This window comes from Macrobrachium nipponense, chromosome 20 (assembly GCF_015104395.2).
Source record: "Macrobrachium nipponense isolate FS-2020 chromosome 20, ASM1510439v2, whole genome shotgun sequence".
NCBI classification, from domain to species: domain Eukaryota; kingdom Metazoa; phylum Arthropoda; class Malacostraca; order Decapoda; family Palaemonidae; genus Macrobrachium; species Macrobrachium nipponense.
In genome coordinates this window covers 18,104,759-18,121,070 of record NC_061089.1, presented here as the reverse complement: position 1 = coordinate 18,121,070, position 16,312 = coordinate 18,104,759, and positions in this window count along the sequence as shown.

Sequence of the window (16,312 nt, the reverse complement as noted above, 5' to 3'; positions counted from 1 at the left end):
GCAAAGCCTCATAACCCTTTTAATTGTTGCAAGCTCTACCCTATTAAACACCCTTGTTGCAAAGCTCTACCTTTACTTGTTATTGTGCAAAGCCTCTAACCCTTTCACTTGTTGCAAAGCCTCATAACCCTTTTACTTATTGCAAAGCCTCATTACCCTTATACTTGTTGCAAAGCCTCATAACCCTTTCACTTGTTGCAGAACGTCTTAATCAATTTTATTTGTTGCAAATCGTTATGACTATAATTTTTGTTGCAAATAGTTATAACCATTCTCATTTCTGCTGCAAACCGTCATATATAATTTTTTGTTGCAAATCGTCATATTTAATTTGTTGCAAACCGTCATACATCACTTACATTACTGTTGTCAATCGTCCTATTAATTTTCATTTACGTAAGTCGTCATAACATTTTAAATTGTGCAAATCGTCATATATCACTTAAATTGTTGCAAATCGTCATATATCACTGTAATTTGTTGCAAACTGTCATTACTAATTCATTTTGTTAATCGCCATACATAACAAATTTCTGTTGCAAATCGTCATATCCATTCTAATTTGTAGCAAATAGTAATAACCACTCATTTCTGTTGCAAATAGTCATAGCCACTTATATTTGTTGCAGATCGTCATAACCACTTTAATATCCGTTGCAAATCGCCCTAACCACTTTTATTAATTGTAAATCTACATAACTAATTAGATTTCTGTTGCAGATTGACAACTACTTCAGTTTCTGTTGCAAATCGTCACTGCCACTTTATTTCCGTTGCAACCATCATGATTGCTTTTCATTTCTCGCGATGAAGATTGCGTTCCATATGGTCGGTCAATGAACTCGTAACGAAGTCCAGCCACCTCTCGTTGCTGATATTACCGTTTCTCCCCCAACTCACAACACAACCACTGTCTTGTTCCCTAGGAAATATGACGCCCTCGCCCCCAGACTCGAGCTCGACTTCATACCAGCCCGGAAACGTCGTTGTAATGGACCATCTGCGCTGCTGTTACGCTGTATGGACAGAGTTTTTGGCTAATGGTTTCACACCTCGCGCCAGTCTCTCGGTACAAACTATTCCCTTTAACGACCAGTCTAGTCATTACGCTCTCAGAATTTCACGCTAACTTCTTTGAAGTAGATTTCGCACTTATATGAATCAAATATCATTCATAAATATACTACGCTTATATAAATGACATTCAGTTCATAAATATACTTTACTTATTTAAATGAAATTCAGTTCACGAGAATGCTATACTTATGTAAGTTAATTTCATTCCCAAAAGTACTTATACATAAATCAAATTTCATCCATAAAAATACTTGAATGATATGGATCATATTTCATTTATAAAGGTACCACACTTACAAGAATTGACACGAGCGTTTTTTGCGATTCCACTAGACGCAATAATGTTGATTTCATTTTTGGAGTTTATGGAGTTAAGCTTTCTTAAATTCTTCATCGTTCAGTTATTCGCCTTTCATTAATATTTCTCTTCACCTTCTTATCATCACCGACAAACTTCATGTTCTTTCACCTGCCTATTCCCCCGAGCCCCGTAGGGAAGTAAGTGTGGTTAGTGCACCTCATTCGGTGCAATGTAGGCATTACTTAAGGTTCTTTGCAGTGTCCCCTCGGTCCCTAGTTGCAACTACTTTCATTCCTTTTACTGTACCTTCGTTCATGTTCTCTTTCTTCCATCTTACTGTCCACCCTCTCCTAACGATTGTTTCATAGTGCAACTGCGAGGTTTTCCTCCTGTAACACCTTCCAAACCTTTCACTGTCAATTTCCGTTTCAGCGCTGAATGGCCTTAGTTGTCCCAGTGCTTTGCATAATGCTAGAAATCTATATAAATATAAAAAATCAAAAGACTTCCCCCAAGAATTGTCTAGTTATTTGGTTGCCTCTAACTGTTTCCATCCACCCCATACAGAATCTCATACAAACAGACGGTAACGCTTTTCATTATATTCATGGATACCTGCGTCTTCGTCAAGTCATTCATTCTTCAAGTGTATAAACATTCGCAAAAGCAAAGTTATAAACGAAGCAAGGCTAAAATGCAATGAGCGCATTACAACACGTATTGCTATTACAAAAATCCGGTATTACGCTAAACCGTTTATGTATTTCACGCGTCAGCAGATACGTTTCGCCTGTATTACTCATGATGTATATCGATGCGTTCAAATAGCCGAACCAAGAGTAATCCTTAAGCCTAAAGTATTGCATTATTCGGTTACGTTCAAAGGGTGCTATTTAAGCAACCGCTATAAACAAATACAATGGAAACTAATACACATACATACATAAAGCGTTTTTGCTAAGCTACAATTTCACAATATATATAATAATATATTATATATTATATATTATATATTATATATTAGATATTATATATTATATATGTATATATTATATAATATTTTATATATATTTATTAATTATTATTATTATTAATATTATTATTATTATATGTTGCTACTGTCAAAATGCATATCTCCCCTCTTTGAAGTATTGTGTATGATATTGTGCAAAATTTTTTCAGATTCCAAAATAGCTTAGAGATAGGATGTTTTAAATGTGTGTTCAGATTTCTGCATTACATAATGTAAAAGAATATATAACGTAGAATGTAGAAAGAGAGAGAATATCTTTGTCCGTTCAAATCTAGAGTTGTTTTTCAAAATCTGTCAACACGTTTGATAAGTGAACTCGAGCCTTCATTGTGTTTTGGGATTCTGTCATCATGTGTGATAAGGGACTTCTGCTTCAAGCGATCGAATCGAGTAAGTGTCTTTTTTGAACAGAATCATCTCATACGTGTATGTCTTTGTCAAAGCCACGTGCAGATTACACATTTTGTATGTAAAGTTGCATAAGATTTCGAAGCTTCTGGAAGCATTATTGCCAAAAACGTTTTGTCATCTCCAGTCCAGCTTCCGTAAGGGAGAAGTTTTTCATTCGGGCTTAAAGATCAAACCGTTCACATCTCTCTCTCTCTCTCACTCTCTCCATCGCATAGCACTTTTGATTTTAAAAGTAACATAACGATTTCGTACTTATTTGAATGGTCACTCGTAATTTGTAAATTTCAGATTTGATATTCCTTAGAGTTTATTTAGTAGTATTTAGTGTTTTTTGTGGAATCTGAACAAATATTGTTGTTGTAACGGCGCCTGGTTTTGTGAAAGTGTGAAACGAGCTGCAGCAAGAAAGAAAGAAATCGGTATACCAAAAAGGTAAAGTGTGTTACATTTTTATTAGTTGCAACTAATAACTGATAGGAACAGTGGTTAGGTAACAACTAATAACTGATAGGAACAGTGTTTTGGTAAAAACTAAATAACTGATGGTTACAGTGGTTTGAGAGAAACTATTTACGTTTTTACACATTGCAAATTTTTATGTTTTGTGTTTGTTTCATTTTTGTGCATTTGTTCATTTTCTTATTGAAGTATGTCTTTTTATTTTATATTTTTTGTGTGATTAATACTTTTTGAAACTTTGATATTTTCGTCATTTTTCAGTATTTTAATTTACATTCACAATTTAATTGACTTAGTTATTTTCATTGCTTAATCAGTACACAATTAATTAAATTTAACTCTTGTGAATTAATTTGCATTTAATTAGAATTCTTTTCAAGTTTTATTATTGTTTAGCACTTGTGAATTAATTTCTAATTTTCAATTATTGCCTAACACTTTTGAATTTCAATTGAATTAATTTTCTTGAATTTTGTGATAAATTAATTTTGATTTAATTATACTTAACTTGATTCAAGAATTAATTAAACTTTACTTTGTTTTCAAGTAACAGTAATTTTCCCTGATATTGTGAATTTCACTTATAAATTTTGAGCTTAATAATAAATTTTTGTATTTAAAATTTTTATAAGTGTTTTCTTTATCTGACACCAGTATATTTACATTTGATTATGTTTATGTTAGGTAGAAACATAGAGTGGTGATTAATCTGTTTTCCTTCAATTCACCTGAAGTGATGTAGAACCAGGGAAGTACTTAGACTTTTGAAATCAGGGAAATACTTTGACTTTTAAAGTTGTTGATGGAGTGATGCCCTTTGATTAATTTAATTACTTACAAGATTACCTCACACCTGTTTTGATGAACTTAGTCTGATTTTCTGCAATACTGGTAAGTTGTTAAGGGATCAATGTTGCCTTTAGAGTATTCAGTCGTTTAGTACCTGTGATGAGGGTTCAGGTGTCTGGCTTTTGAGAGGTAACAATTGATGAATGGTAACTAGATACTTGGCACTTCGTCACAAGATATATATATATATATATATATATATATATATATATATATATATATATATATATATAGTATATATATGCATATTAGGCTTCTGTGAAAGTAAAAGCCCAATCTTTCTGCATGCAGATGATTTATTTTCTATGCTGAAGATCTATACGTTTTTCGTATTTGGCTCATTAATTCTTAGGGAATGATAAAAAGAGAAACTTTACCGAAAATGGAAGCATAGCACTACTTCTATTGTTAAAACGCAAATTAAGTTAAATGACAGGAAAGCTAACAATGCAAAATCAGCAGTCTTACTCAACTAATTTCTATGGGAAAAGATGATAAAATACAAATAACGATAGGATTCTAATTATCTGCAAAACATTGGTAATTACTTCCTATTCATTAAAGATCAAGTTGGCTCATATCATTTCAACTTCGTAAGACCTGTAGCATGCACCCACACGGGGTCTTTCTGCCCTTCACTTCCACTAATCTGAAAAGCCGATAAGTTCCGTTTTCTGTTCCAAAAATTCTGATTAAGTTCTTTTTCCGCCATTATTTTTTGTCTACTGTCAGGGTCCCCGTGTCCACTACCAGCAGATGAAACGTCCCCACCCAATGGAAGGCAAAGGAGACGACGCCCTTCACATGCAGATGGCTCTCCTGGTCACTATACCCCTCCCCCTAAACCATTCATCCCCATTTGCAATACCCCCACCTCCACCCTGGATGGGATAGAGTAATTCTTTGGGAGAGAGACTTTGCATTCGCTGCTTTAACACCAAGACTTCCCGAATCTCTCTGTAATTTCGCAAGAAAAAAAATGGGACGAATTATGATAATTGAATCTAAAATAATCCACGGTTTCTTATCTATTATTTCACCATTTATAGTGATTATGTTACTAATTTATCTCTTTAATGTCCTAATCAGACCATTTTTAACGGGAAATTGGACAAATAACGAATCCTACCTATATTACTACAGAAAGAAAGAGTAGCAAGGAAAACAATTTTAATAGTTCCAACGCACTTCTCTTCTTGTGGGACAATAGAACTTTACTCTGAAAGAGGTGTAGCATTATGTATTCGGGAAACACGGAAGAAGGCAGTCAATCCTCATCTTAGCAGTGGATGGGATGAGGGAGTAATCGGATCTGCTGATAGTTGAGCTGATTTCAACTTAAATAATGAGTGAAGGGTCCCTAACATCCAGTCACCTAATAAGTAATGAATATCTTCCTTATACTTTCCATCACCAGTTCCTTTTTTTTTTTTTACTTATTAGCTCACTATTTTACATAATAAATTAATTCTTCAATAACCCATTCAACTTTCTCTCAATCTTTTTTTCCTAATTCTACCCAATCAACTCATTAATGAGCTCAAGTTCTACAAGCCCAGCCGATATACCAACATAACTTTTACCCTCAAAACATTATTTATTGACTCACTTCTTCGTTAAAGACCAAACATTTATGTCTGGTTTTTGACTTCCAGCCCTCACGCTAATTAGTACCCACGTCTGTGATGAGTCAGGAAAGGCATGAAGGCTGAAATGGCTTACACATTATATGTTTTACTTGTTCTCATCAAAAACAATTATTTTGGTTAGTTATTCTAGTGTCCTCGATTTTTCAATCCTATACTCTATATATATATATATATATATATATATATATATATATATATATATATATATATATATATATATATAATATATATATTGTGTTCAGTAAGCAATACTATTCAGTAAGCAGAAAGACAATGACTTTTTTTTTTACTTTTTCCTCCAAATTGCCAAGTCTTCGGGGCAAATCGGGCTGATAAAATACGTTCACGGTTACGTACTAGATACCATTAAAATACGTGAATGAAATTATGGACAGCTGAGTACAGAACAGTTGGTTTATCGGACAAAATAAATAAATAAAGGCAAATAACAGTAATACAGTAAGTGTATGTATATATATATATATATATATATATATATATATATATATATATATATATATATATACGTATATATATATGAGGTTGTAGTCCACAGGGGAAAAGAAAAGCTGAAATTCCTTTTAGCTCAACAGTTTCGGCTCCACTGGCCCCTATCGAGAGCTGTTCCCCGTTGACTACAACCTCATATCCTATACTATATATATATATATATATATATATATATATATATATATATATATATATGTATATATATATATGTATATATTACATATCATATATATGTATATATATATATATATTATATATATATATATATATATGTATACATATATGAATAATTATCACATCGAACCGTGATCCATTTATATATCAATTCAAGCTACAAATGTCCTTTAATATCTAAATTCACTTTACCTCCCAAATTATATATTTTCATATATGTACCGAAGGGGAATTTTTTAGTTGATAATAATTTCGTCCCCCCATGGGATCGAACCACCGTCCAAGTGGACGGGGACGAAATCAGGACAGTCAGTAACGCTATCCCATGGCGAACCACCGTCCAAGTGGACGGGGACGAAATCAGGACAGTCAGTAACGCTATCTGGATAGCGTTACTGTCTGTCCTGATTTCGTCCCCGTCCACTTGGACGGTGGTTCGATCCCATGGGGGGACGAAATTATTATCAACTAAAAAATTCCCCTTCGGTACATATATGAAAAATATATAATTTGGGAGGTAAAGTGAATTTAGATATTAAAGGACATTTGTAGCTTGAATTGATATATATACATATATATGTATATATATACATATATATACACACACTTATTTTATTACTGTTATTTGCCTTTATTTATTCATTTTGTCCGATAAACTAACTTCTTTACTCAGCTGTCCATAATTTCATTCACATATTTTCAAGGTATCTACGTAACCGTGAACGTATCTTATCATCCCAATTTGCCCTAAGACGTGGCAATTTGGTGGAAAAAATTAAAAAAGGCATTGTCTTTCTCCTTACTGAGTAGCGATGCTTACAGAACACAAAATATCGAGAGTTTTCTTCCACAGTTCGTTAAGCAACGAAAACCATTGTGGGGATCTGTTTATGTCCTATCCATATTTCTTCCTTACACAACATCCAACTATCACCTAACTAGGTTTGTTTAGTGTTTTATTTCTGGTGATAGAAATTAATTTCTCGACGTGGTTCGCATCCCACAATAAGCTGTAACCAATTGGTTCCTAGTCGTAAAAATATGTGATCCTTCGGGCCAGTCCTAGGAGAGCTGTTAATCAGCTCTCAGTGGTCTGGTAAAACTAAGATATAATTAACTTAACGGTAGCAAGTGCCATTGAAGAAAGGATATTGATACCATGTTAATGATAAAAAACCTACAATATTCGGGATATGAATGTCTCGTAAAACTGAGCTTTGTTAGCCAGAAGGAAACGATTAATGAAAAATCTTCCGTTCCTGGGCCTACACGTCTCCTGATGAACACCTTATTCTTTGGAAGCTTGAATTTCAAGTCAATGGCCCCTGTGAGATTGTTCCACATGAACAGGTTTTATTTACAGAATAATAATAATAATACTAATAATAATAATAATAATAATAATAATAATAATAATAATAATAATAATAATAATAATGTAACTTAATATTGTGTTTGGTCAAAATCACTAACTCGGGAAACAACTAATATTCCAGAATGTTTTTTTTTTTTTTTTTTTTTTTTTGCGAGAAACCTATACGCCTAAAACCTTATTTCTCTTAAAATTGAAACGAAAATTCACCATAGCATGGATTTCACAGAAGCACAGACATCAAACCAGACACAGGTTTCAAGAACTCTCATGGATATAACTAACGTGACAGGATATCTTAGTTGAGAGAAAAGACGACGTTTCAAAGAAGGGGATTCTCTCCCACGGAAGCTTCTCAATGAAAAGATATCTTTCATTATGGCTTCTACAAAAGGAACGCGTGCAGCTGAATAATGATGGTAATAAATCTTGCATGTCATATCTCGGTTATAAAATTGTCATGTCATATCTCAGTTACATCATGACTATCTTGTAGACAGGACTCAACAGAGAAGGCACACATGCGATAAATTGAAAAAGACTTCCATTTGTAATTATCAACAGCATAGAAAGCGTTTATATATTTAAGACTATCAAATCTCACTTATACACATACACCCGCAAATTACACACACGAATAATCTGCTTCATGATACGCAGATTAACAAATATCAACGATAATGGTCCTTACAGATCAGACGGGTTTAACCTAGTTCACCATCCCTTCTGCGAAGTAATCTAAACCTTCCAGTGTCTCAACTAAAGCAGCAGGACTTAAAAGGCAGTTTAGATCAACTTCCACGCCTCACTGACTTATAGCGCGGCCATAAAATAGAATTTTTTTTACGTCCGGCAGATAGCCGCTGATCTCAGGGGAGCCGTTGAACAGATATGATCTCGAGCGTCTGAGACAGGACTGAAGCCGAATATTCCTGGTTCGGGATCTCTACGATAGTGATGCAGTAATTGGACCGTCTTTCATATTACCTCTCTCTCTCTCTCTCTCTCGTCTCTCCTCTCCTCTCTCACTTATAATATATATATATATATATATATATATATATATATATATATAGATTATATATATATGTGTGTGTGTGTGTGTGTGTGTGTGTGTGTGTGTGTGTGTGTGTATACACTATATATACATATATATATTATATAATTTGTATGCATGTGTGTGTGTTTTTTCATTATGTAATATTTTATTTACAAGATAACAAAAGCACGTGCAAACACTACGCAGACATACATTTGTGCAAGACAATCGTGCATGTTTCTTGGTCTTTTAAAACAATTGATCAGGGAATCAAAACTGCAAATATAGCCCTGTGTGTGTGTGTGTTTTGCCAGTGGTAGTGTCTGGAAGTTAACAACGGTTACCAGGAATAACGGGAGAATGTTTATTAACCGTCAATTTTCGTTTCGAGGTCAATGTAACAGAGGAAACTGAGCTGATTGATGATAATTGTCTTTCACTTGAAATCTTGCATCAATCGACACCTGTGGGATTCCTTAGGGGAGTCTGCCGAATTCTAGGTAAAGCATCAAGATCAGAAATGAAGCAAAAAAACGAGGCTTTCGCTTGAAAGAGACGTATTTGGTTAGGGACGTTGAATTCTGTTTACTTCTTCGTATCTTTATCTACTCCGGTTATCCCTCACAGTAATGACATTATTATCTTTATATTCGTTTCGTCTTTCTTTTTACAGTTTTCTCGTTAATACTCTAATAGTTATTAGTTAATACTATATTTTTGGGGGTACTTCTCTAATTTTCTTCTTTTGCCAAACAAAAAAAATCGGTCTGCTTTCATCGCCCTTCGAACTATGATCCATCCCTCACTACAAGATTACTTACGACCAATGTTACTGTGACGCCTGTTTGTTCAAAAATCAGCCTTATTAATATGTCTTTCCGTCATCGACCGAAAAGCATTCTATATTTAAAGGAAGATCCAGTGAAAAGCTATCAAATTATTATCATCTTCCTGTTTTAAATTTGGGGATCCACTCATCAGCCCTCATTAGGTCCACCAGGCGTGTCCCATTCATTCGTGCGCTAAGTTTACAGATGGCTAGAAGAGGTATTTTAAAACCTTCCACACTTTCATACAATGCGTGTACACCATCAGACTTCGTCCCCGTTGTAATATACCGAAGTCCACTGCAGAAAGAGTGAAAAGAATCCCGAAGGACGCCTCTCCCAGTGAAACAGAGCGGAACTGAAGCAACTACAGAGGGAGGACAAAGGAAGAGTTTCAGAGGCTGGAGAAGGGACGGGAGAAATTGGGTAGGAGAGCGAAAGGCCTGGACACACCCACCTTTTTCCCCTCCCTTTCTTCTTCTTTTTCCTTTTGTGTGTGGTGGGGGAGGGGGGAGGAAGAGAACGATGACCAGAGGTTTGAGTTATTTCTTTCCCTTTAAGAACACTATAGATATGGGAATGCATTTGATTTGGGTGCAGTTACTTAAGTTCAGAGAACTGGAAGGGATTTTTTCCTTTGTTTATTTTTTGGGGGTCGTGGCGGGGTTGAGTGGGGGAGGAGGGGGCTTTGGAATTCCTTTACAGGGTTGCACTTCATGTACAGTAACATGATGCTATGAGTTTAAAAGGGAAACATTATTCTTATATTTTATACTGTGGCTAAGGGAAATCTTTCACATACACTTTTTGGCCTGATGTTGGAGTTTCTAATATTCTTCATTAATAGCTTTCCTTTAACAGTTCTTCGTCCATTACAGCCCAATAGCGATTTTTTATCAATAATCAATTACCAAAAGTCTTGCATGCCTTTGTCCACAGTTTTATCACATGATTCGGGGTAAGCAACATTATAATATTCTACGCTGATGCTTAGTATGTATATATTGTAAGGAATGTAGACATGTATCGATTAGTACGCGATAGGAGATTACAGAACACAAATACTTTTCTTTAAATGAGAGACAAGTGACCTCCTTTACGATAAGTCTGGTAGAGGAGTGATGAACACAAAAAAATCCTAATCTGCATCATTAAAGAGTATTTGAAAATAAATTAAACACAGAAAGAATGTGCATTCATACAAAAATGTAAATACATTAGCAAGAGGAATTATTGACTAATGGAATTTACATGACCAAAAATGAAGACAGTAACGGGTAGGGGACACACAACTTTACCAGTTACATTCTATTGAAAAGTTCAATATATTTGCTGTAGAGGGTTTAAGAGGAACTTAACGAATACTTGAACCTCAATAAGCAGAAATTACAAAACTCTACGTAATACCCCTTGAAAATCAAAGATGAGTCATATATATATTCATTCATTGTTTTGTTTACCCAGATTGCCTTTCACTTCTAAGAAGCCCCATATTTTCAAAGATAAAGCTTTAAAGGATGAAGAGTTCTCTCCGGTATGTAAACACACATAGTTACCATTTATAAAAAAAGTATACAAAGTGGCATCGTTCTCATTGTTACAGGTCTCGCTTGGTATACTTAGAGCAGAATATATAGTAGTTGGCTGGCCTGACGAGAAAGAGAAAAGTGATTATATATATATATATATATATATATATATATATATATATATATATATATACATTTCTCACTCATCATGATCGAACCCAGGTCTCGAGCTCTTGAACGAAAGGTAAAGGGCTGTCAATCTCTACAGGTCATGAAGAGTTCTCGTATGTAAAACACATAGTTACCCATTTATAAAAAAAGTATACAAAGTGGCTCGTTCTCAGTTCAGGTCTCGCTTGGTAACTTGACAGAATATATAGTAGTTGGTGGCCTGACGAGAAAGAGAAAAGTGATTTTATATATATAATATATATATATATATATATATATATATATATATATATATATATACTATTTATACTTTCTCACTCATCATGATCGAACCCAGGTCTCTCGCTCTTAACGAAAGGTAAAAGGGCTGTCAACTGGCCATAAACAGGTCATGAAGAGTTCTCTCCGGTATGTAAACACACATAGTTACCATTTATAAAAAAAGTATACAAAGTGGCATCGTTCTCATTGTTACAGGTCTCGCTTGGTATACTTAGAGCAGAATATATAGTAGTTGGCTGGCCTGACGAGAAAGAGAAAAGTGATATATATATATATATATATATACTATATATATATATATATATATATATACATTTCTCACTCATCATGATCGAACCCAGGTCTCTCGAGCTCTTGAACGAAAGGTAAAGGGCTGTCAACTGGCCTAAACAGGTCATGAAAGAACCCTGGGTTCAATCCCGGTGTGAGTCAGAAACTCTTACTTTCAGTGAAACACGTGCTCATGTGTTAATCATCTCCATCATATATATATATATATATATATATATATATATATATATATTGTGTGTGTGTGTATGTGTGTGTACTATGTATATATAAACAGCAAGCAGAGTAAAGTAAATGAAATCGACCAAAGGGAGAGAATGGCAGAAATCCACTTACTTCTTTTCATCTTCCTTTGGACCCTTAAGAATTTTGTTGAATGGACGCCCTAGTAAATGTAAAAGCCCCGTGATTGAACTGTCACACGGCTGAAGCGAATATTTCGTGTTTACGATGTCCTTGTTTATAGTAAGCAGCTTCATTCATTTTATATTTATTTCATTTTTTGAACGTCAGCATTGCAATCGATATTTCCCTTGAAACCACTTTGCTCTGTCCATGGTTCCATAACCAGATAGCTGACGAGAAGACACAAAAGGAACCTCATGTTGCTTAAAGAAGGGAAATAAAAATAAAAAATTTCTCAGAGGAATGCAATCTATGGAGATTTGAAATAACGTCAGAAATATTTGGTTAAGGCACAAACGCTCTTAATTAAAACAGTCTGTATTTGGATAAATAAAATTCAATAAGGAAGTTTTTGAGTAACTATTCCAATTATTACCTTACTGACTGCAACTTGGTAAGTACACGGGATGACTGATGAACGTATTTGATACGCTGACAAAGTAGCGTCTTCAATACAACAAAGAAAATGTAAGATAGGGTAGCGATAACCTTTTCAGATTACGAAAGTATGTAAAGGTGATAAACTAATATACTGATATGATTCAATACTCTCTACTAGGCAGTCGAATCGCCATAAAGAAAAGTTGACTGGTTAAATAAAAGCTAAAAATACGACGTGAGAGACACATCACATTTTCACATTGTCTGACGAATAGATAGGTCTATTCTCGAGTTTTCCCATTCTCAGTCACCGGGAAATTAATGAAAAGTAAGTGGAAGATATGGATTATCATAATCTATACCAGCTAGGGCTATCTCTTCATCTTCCTTCAGCGACATTATTGAGCGGGGTTGAGAAGTCTTGGGAGGATGGGTGGGGGCGGGGGGGGGGGGGGGTGGGTGGGCCCGGTGTGTGAAAGCAATGAATGCTAAGTCCCTTTTCCCAAAGAGTTACTCTATCCCATTCAGTCGGGGTTTGGCAATTGGGAAGAGGGGTTGGGTGGTATGTTAAGGGGGGGGGGGGAGAGAGAGAGGGAGGGAGGTGGGGGAGGGGGTGGAACCCACCCGACCCATCTGCATGTGAAAGGCGTCGTCTCATTTGCCTTCCATTGGGTGGGGACGTTTCATCTGCCTTCAATGGAGACCAACCGCTGCTGGTAGACACGGGGGGCGCTACCAGTATTATGGAAAAAAAAAAAAAATAAAATAAAAAAAGAAAAAAAAGGAGGAAAAAGGACTCAATCAGAATTTTTGGAACAGCAAACGGAACTTATCGGCTTTTCAGATTAGCGGAAGTGATGGGAAAGGAAAGGGGGGAGGGGGAGATAAGGGGGCTGCACGCTTGCATACCGAATCTTTTTATTCGGCACAAAAAAAAAAAAAAAAAATTGACATGCGTTTACACCAAGAAGTGTAAAAGAGGATTAGGCCGACGCCAGCGGTACTTTTTCGGGGCGAAACTGCACTTCAAACGACTCATTCCCAAACGTTTTGATGATCCAGCAGAAATGCGTGAACTGAATTTTGACGTCGGAGAGTTTTTGTTGTTGTGCAACAGAGCTTCCGTTCGGCAGAAAGTTTACCTGCAACAGAACGTGCGAGGATAGTTTCGTGATGATGCTTGTGCGTTCGTTTGTGTTGCCGTGTAGAGGTGGAGTTTAAATTGTACAAAAAACAATGCTGTTTTTTCCGTTTTTTTACCGTTCCTGAATCTATACGCAAATTAATAGGAAGTTATTGCCCACGAAAAGCAATGTTTTATATAAATAAATGAATGTAAAAAATTACTTCAGAGCTAATTAAAATGAAGCATTTTATATATATATATATATCATTAGGTCGTTTTCCACAGGAAGAATGATACGAAAATCACTGGTATCGGGTTTGTGTTTTGTGTTTTGACTGCTAATTCGTGGACAAACCTCCAGAAAACTTCTATGGCATTAGGTGCTTCATAAACCTGTACAGAAAACTCATCAACGGTGCATCAAACCTCTTTCATATGGTGTATTTCACCTCTATATTACCTTGCTTCCTGGGTAAGAAAGCCGTTCGTCGCTAATACTACATCTTTCACGCCTTCTATCCAGCACTTTTTATGTGTTCTTTCCTTCTCACTCCCAGAACTTCCTAGCTTAGCATTTTCAATTCTTTCCACACGGAAAAAAATAGTTGCATTCCCTCTTTCCGTAGTATGACCTCGCTGATTCGTCCATCATCCTTCGAAATACGACCCTTCGCTGGAAAATGCTTTATTCAGGGCAATGAAGACCTTTCCAGTGTGTTTGTGTGTTTTACAAAGCATTAGGCTATCGGGTAATGTCTACAAAGTTAATTTTACTACATAAACATATCTTAAGTCAGTGTACATATATTCATTTATCAGTTCCCACAAAATACTGCAAATCTGATTATACTTTAGTGCTTTATCTTTCAAATGCTTGCTTGTAAGCATTTGATAAAGCGATTATCATTAAATGAGCAAAAATAAAAAAAAATAAAAAGAATCACTGGACAAGTTTGCTAATAAAAAAAATTGCTAACCTAAAATTCTGGAGAACACTTAACTCGATTAAAAATATATCCGTGTGTTATCGGAACAACTTCCAAAACAGAAAGCCTTTGGGAAATGTACAGGAAATTAAACAGCGGGGTTGAGAGGGCAATGCTAGCCATTAGTAGAAGGGACACCGCTGATCAAACAGCGTTCATGCTCCGTTAAACAGGTACATCGTCTTTACATTTAGTGGAAGATGTGTCAGGGAGATGGGGCCGAGTTGGAGAGGGTAATAGTTGACATGATTTGAGGATGGAACGTTCGTGTGTGAGTCTACTTAACAGACACACACCTACAGCATTTACAAGTACACAATACAAATTCAGCCAAGATCACACTGGCTTTTTTGTTTATATCATATTCACTCGGTAAGTAAATATGGCGGTCCTACACAGAAGAAATATACGTAGCCACTTATCTTCATCTAATGACATCATGTGACAATATGATTGTCGACTCAATTATGACCTACACAGCCAAGCGTGTATGTGTGCGTAACGAGGGCAAAGTCACTGTAGTGACCAATGCTAAGCCGAACAATATAATTCAGTTAAGAGAGAGTATGCAGACTGAATAATATCAAGCTAATCCTCTACAAGGATACAAGTACTGTTACACTTTATTCGCGCCTAAAGCGCCCTTGATAATTACTTAGATAACCCTTCCTTATCTTACCTCCGCATCTAAAAATCACTGGCTGGATAAGTCCAAGATAAGACAAATCACTTGGTCTTGGCAGATGCCAGTCACAAGCAGAAACTCCTTAAACAAACTATACCTGCATAATAACAACCTTATCGAAGAATGTTATCTTCTAAATTAACCTGTTCTTAGAATTGTTTATCCATTTGACCAACAGGTTCTCGAGTGTAAATAACAGTGATATTCTAGTTGCCTCTAAACTTCAGATGGTAGTATCAAGCCGCCAGTGAGATCCAAGAGTGGCAGATGGATGTATCTAAGAAATGACTACATCCTCTTCCAGTTAATTTTGCAAGAAGAGAAAGGAATTAAGTGCAGTGTTGGGACGCAATGGTGCTGCAACTGGTGGACAGTTGCCCAAGCGTGAGGACTTCGCATAGGTCTAGACTTAGTTTTATGACAGGTAACGTACTTCGTGGTCTTTCCCACGTGAGCTCATTCCAGATACAGTCATTATTATAACAAAGAAAAAAATCTAATTAGATTCGTTATTCTGTTAACAAGAGAAAGGAACTAATATTTCAAAAGTTTATGAAAAAATGCAAAAGTATCGCATTATAACGTTACTTTCCTAGTCTACTACTCTAGTTAGGCTCGTTGGGCTTACAATGTTTTGTAATAATTGACCTCCCTCCCTGTCCCTCGAAACCCCGTCTCTTTCTCGTTTTTTCCCCTTTAAATCTGGGAGGGAATTTTACGCATAGATGCAAGGGGAGGGGGGGGGGGGGCGTGAAAGA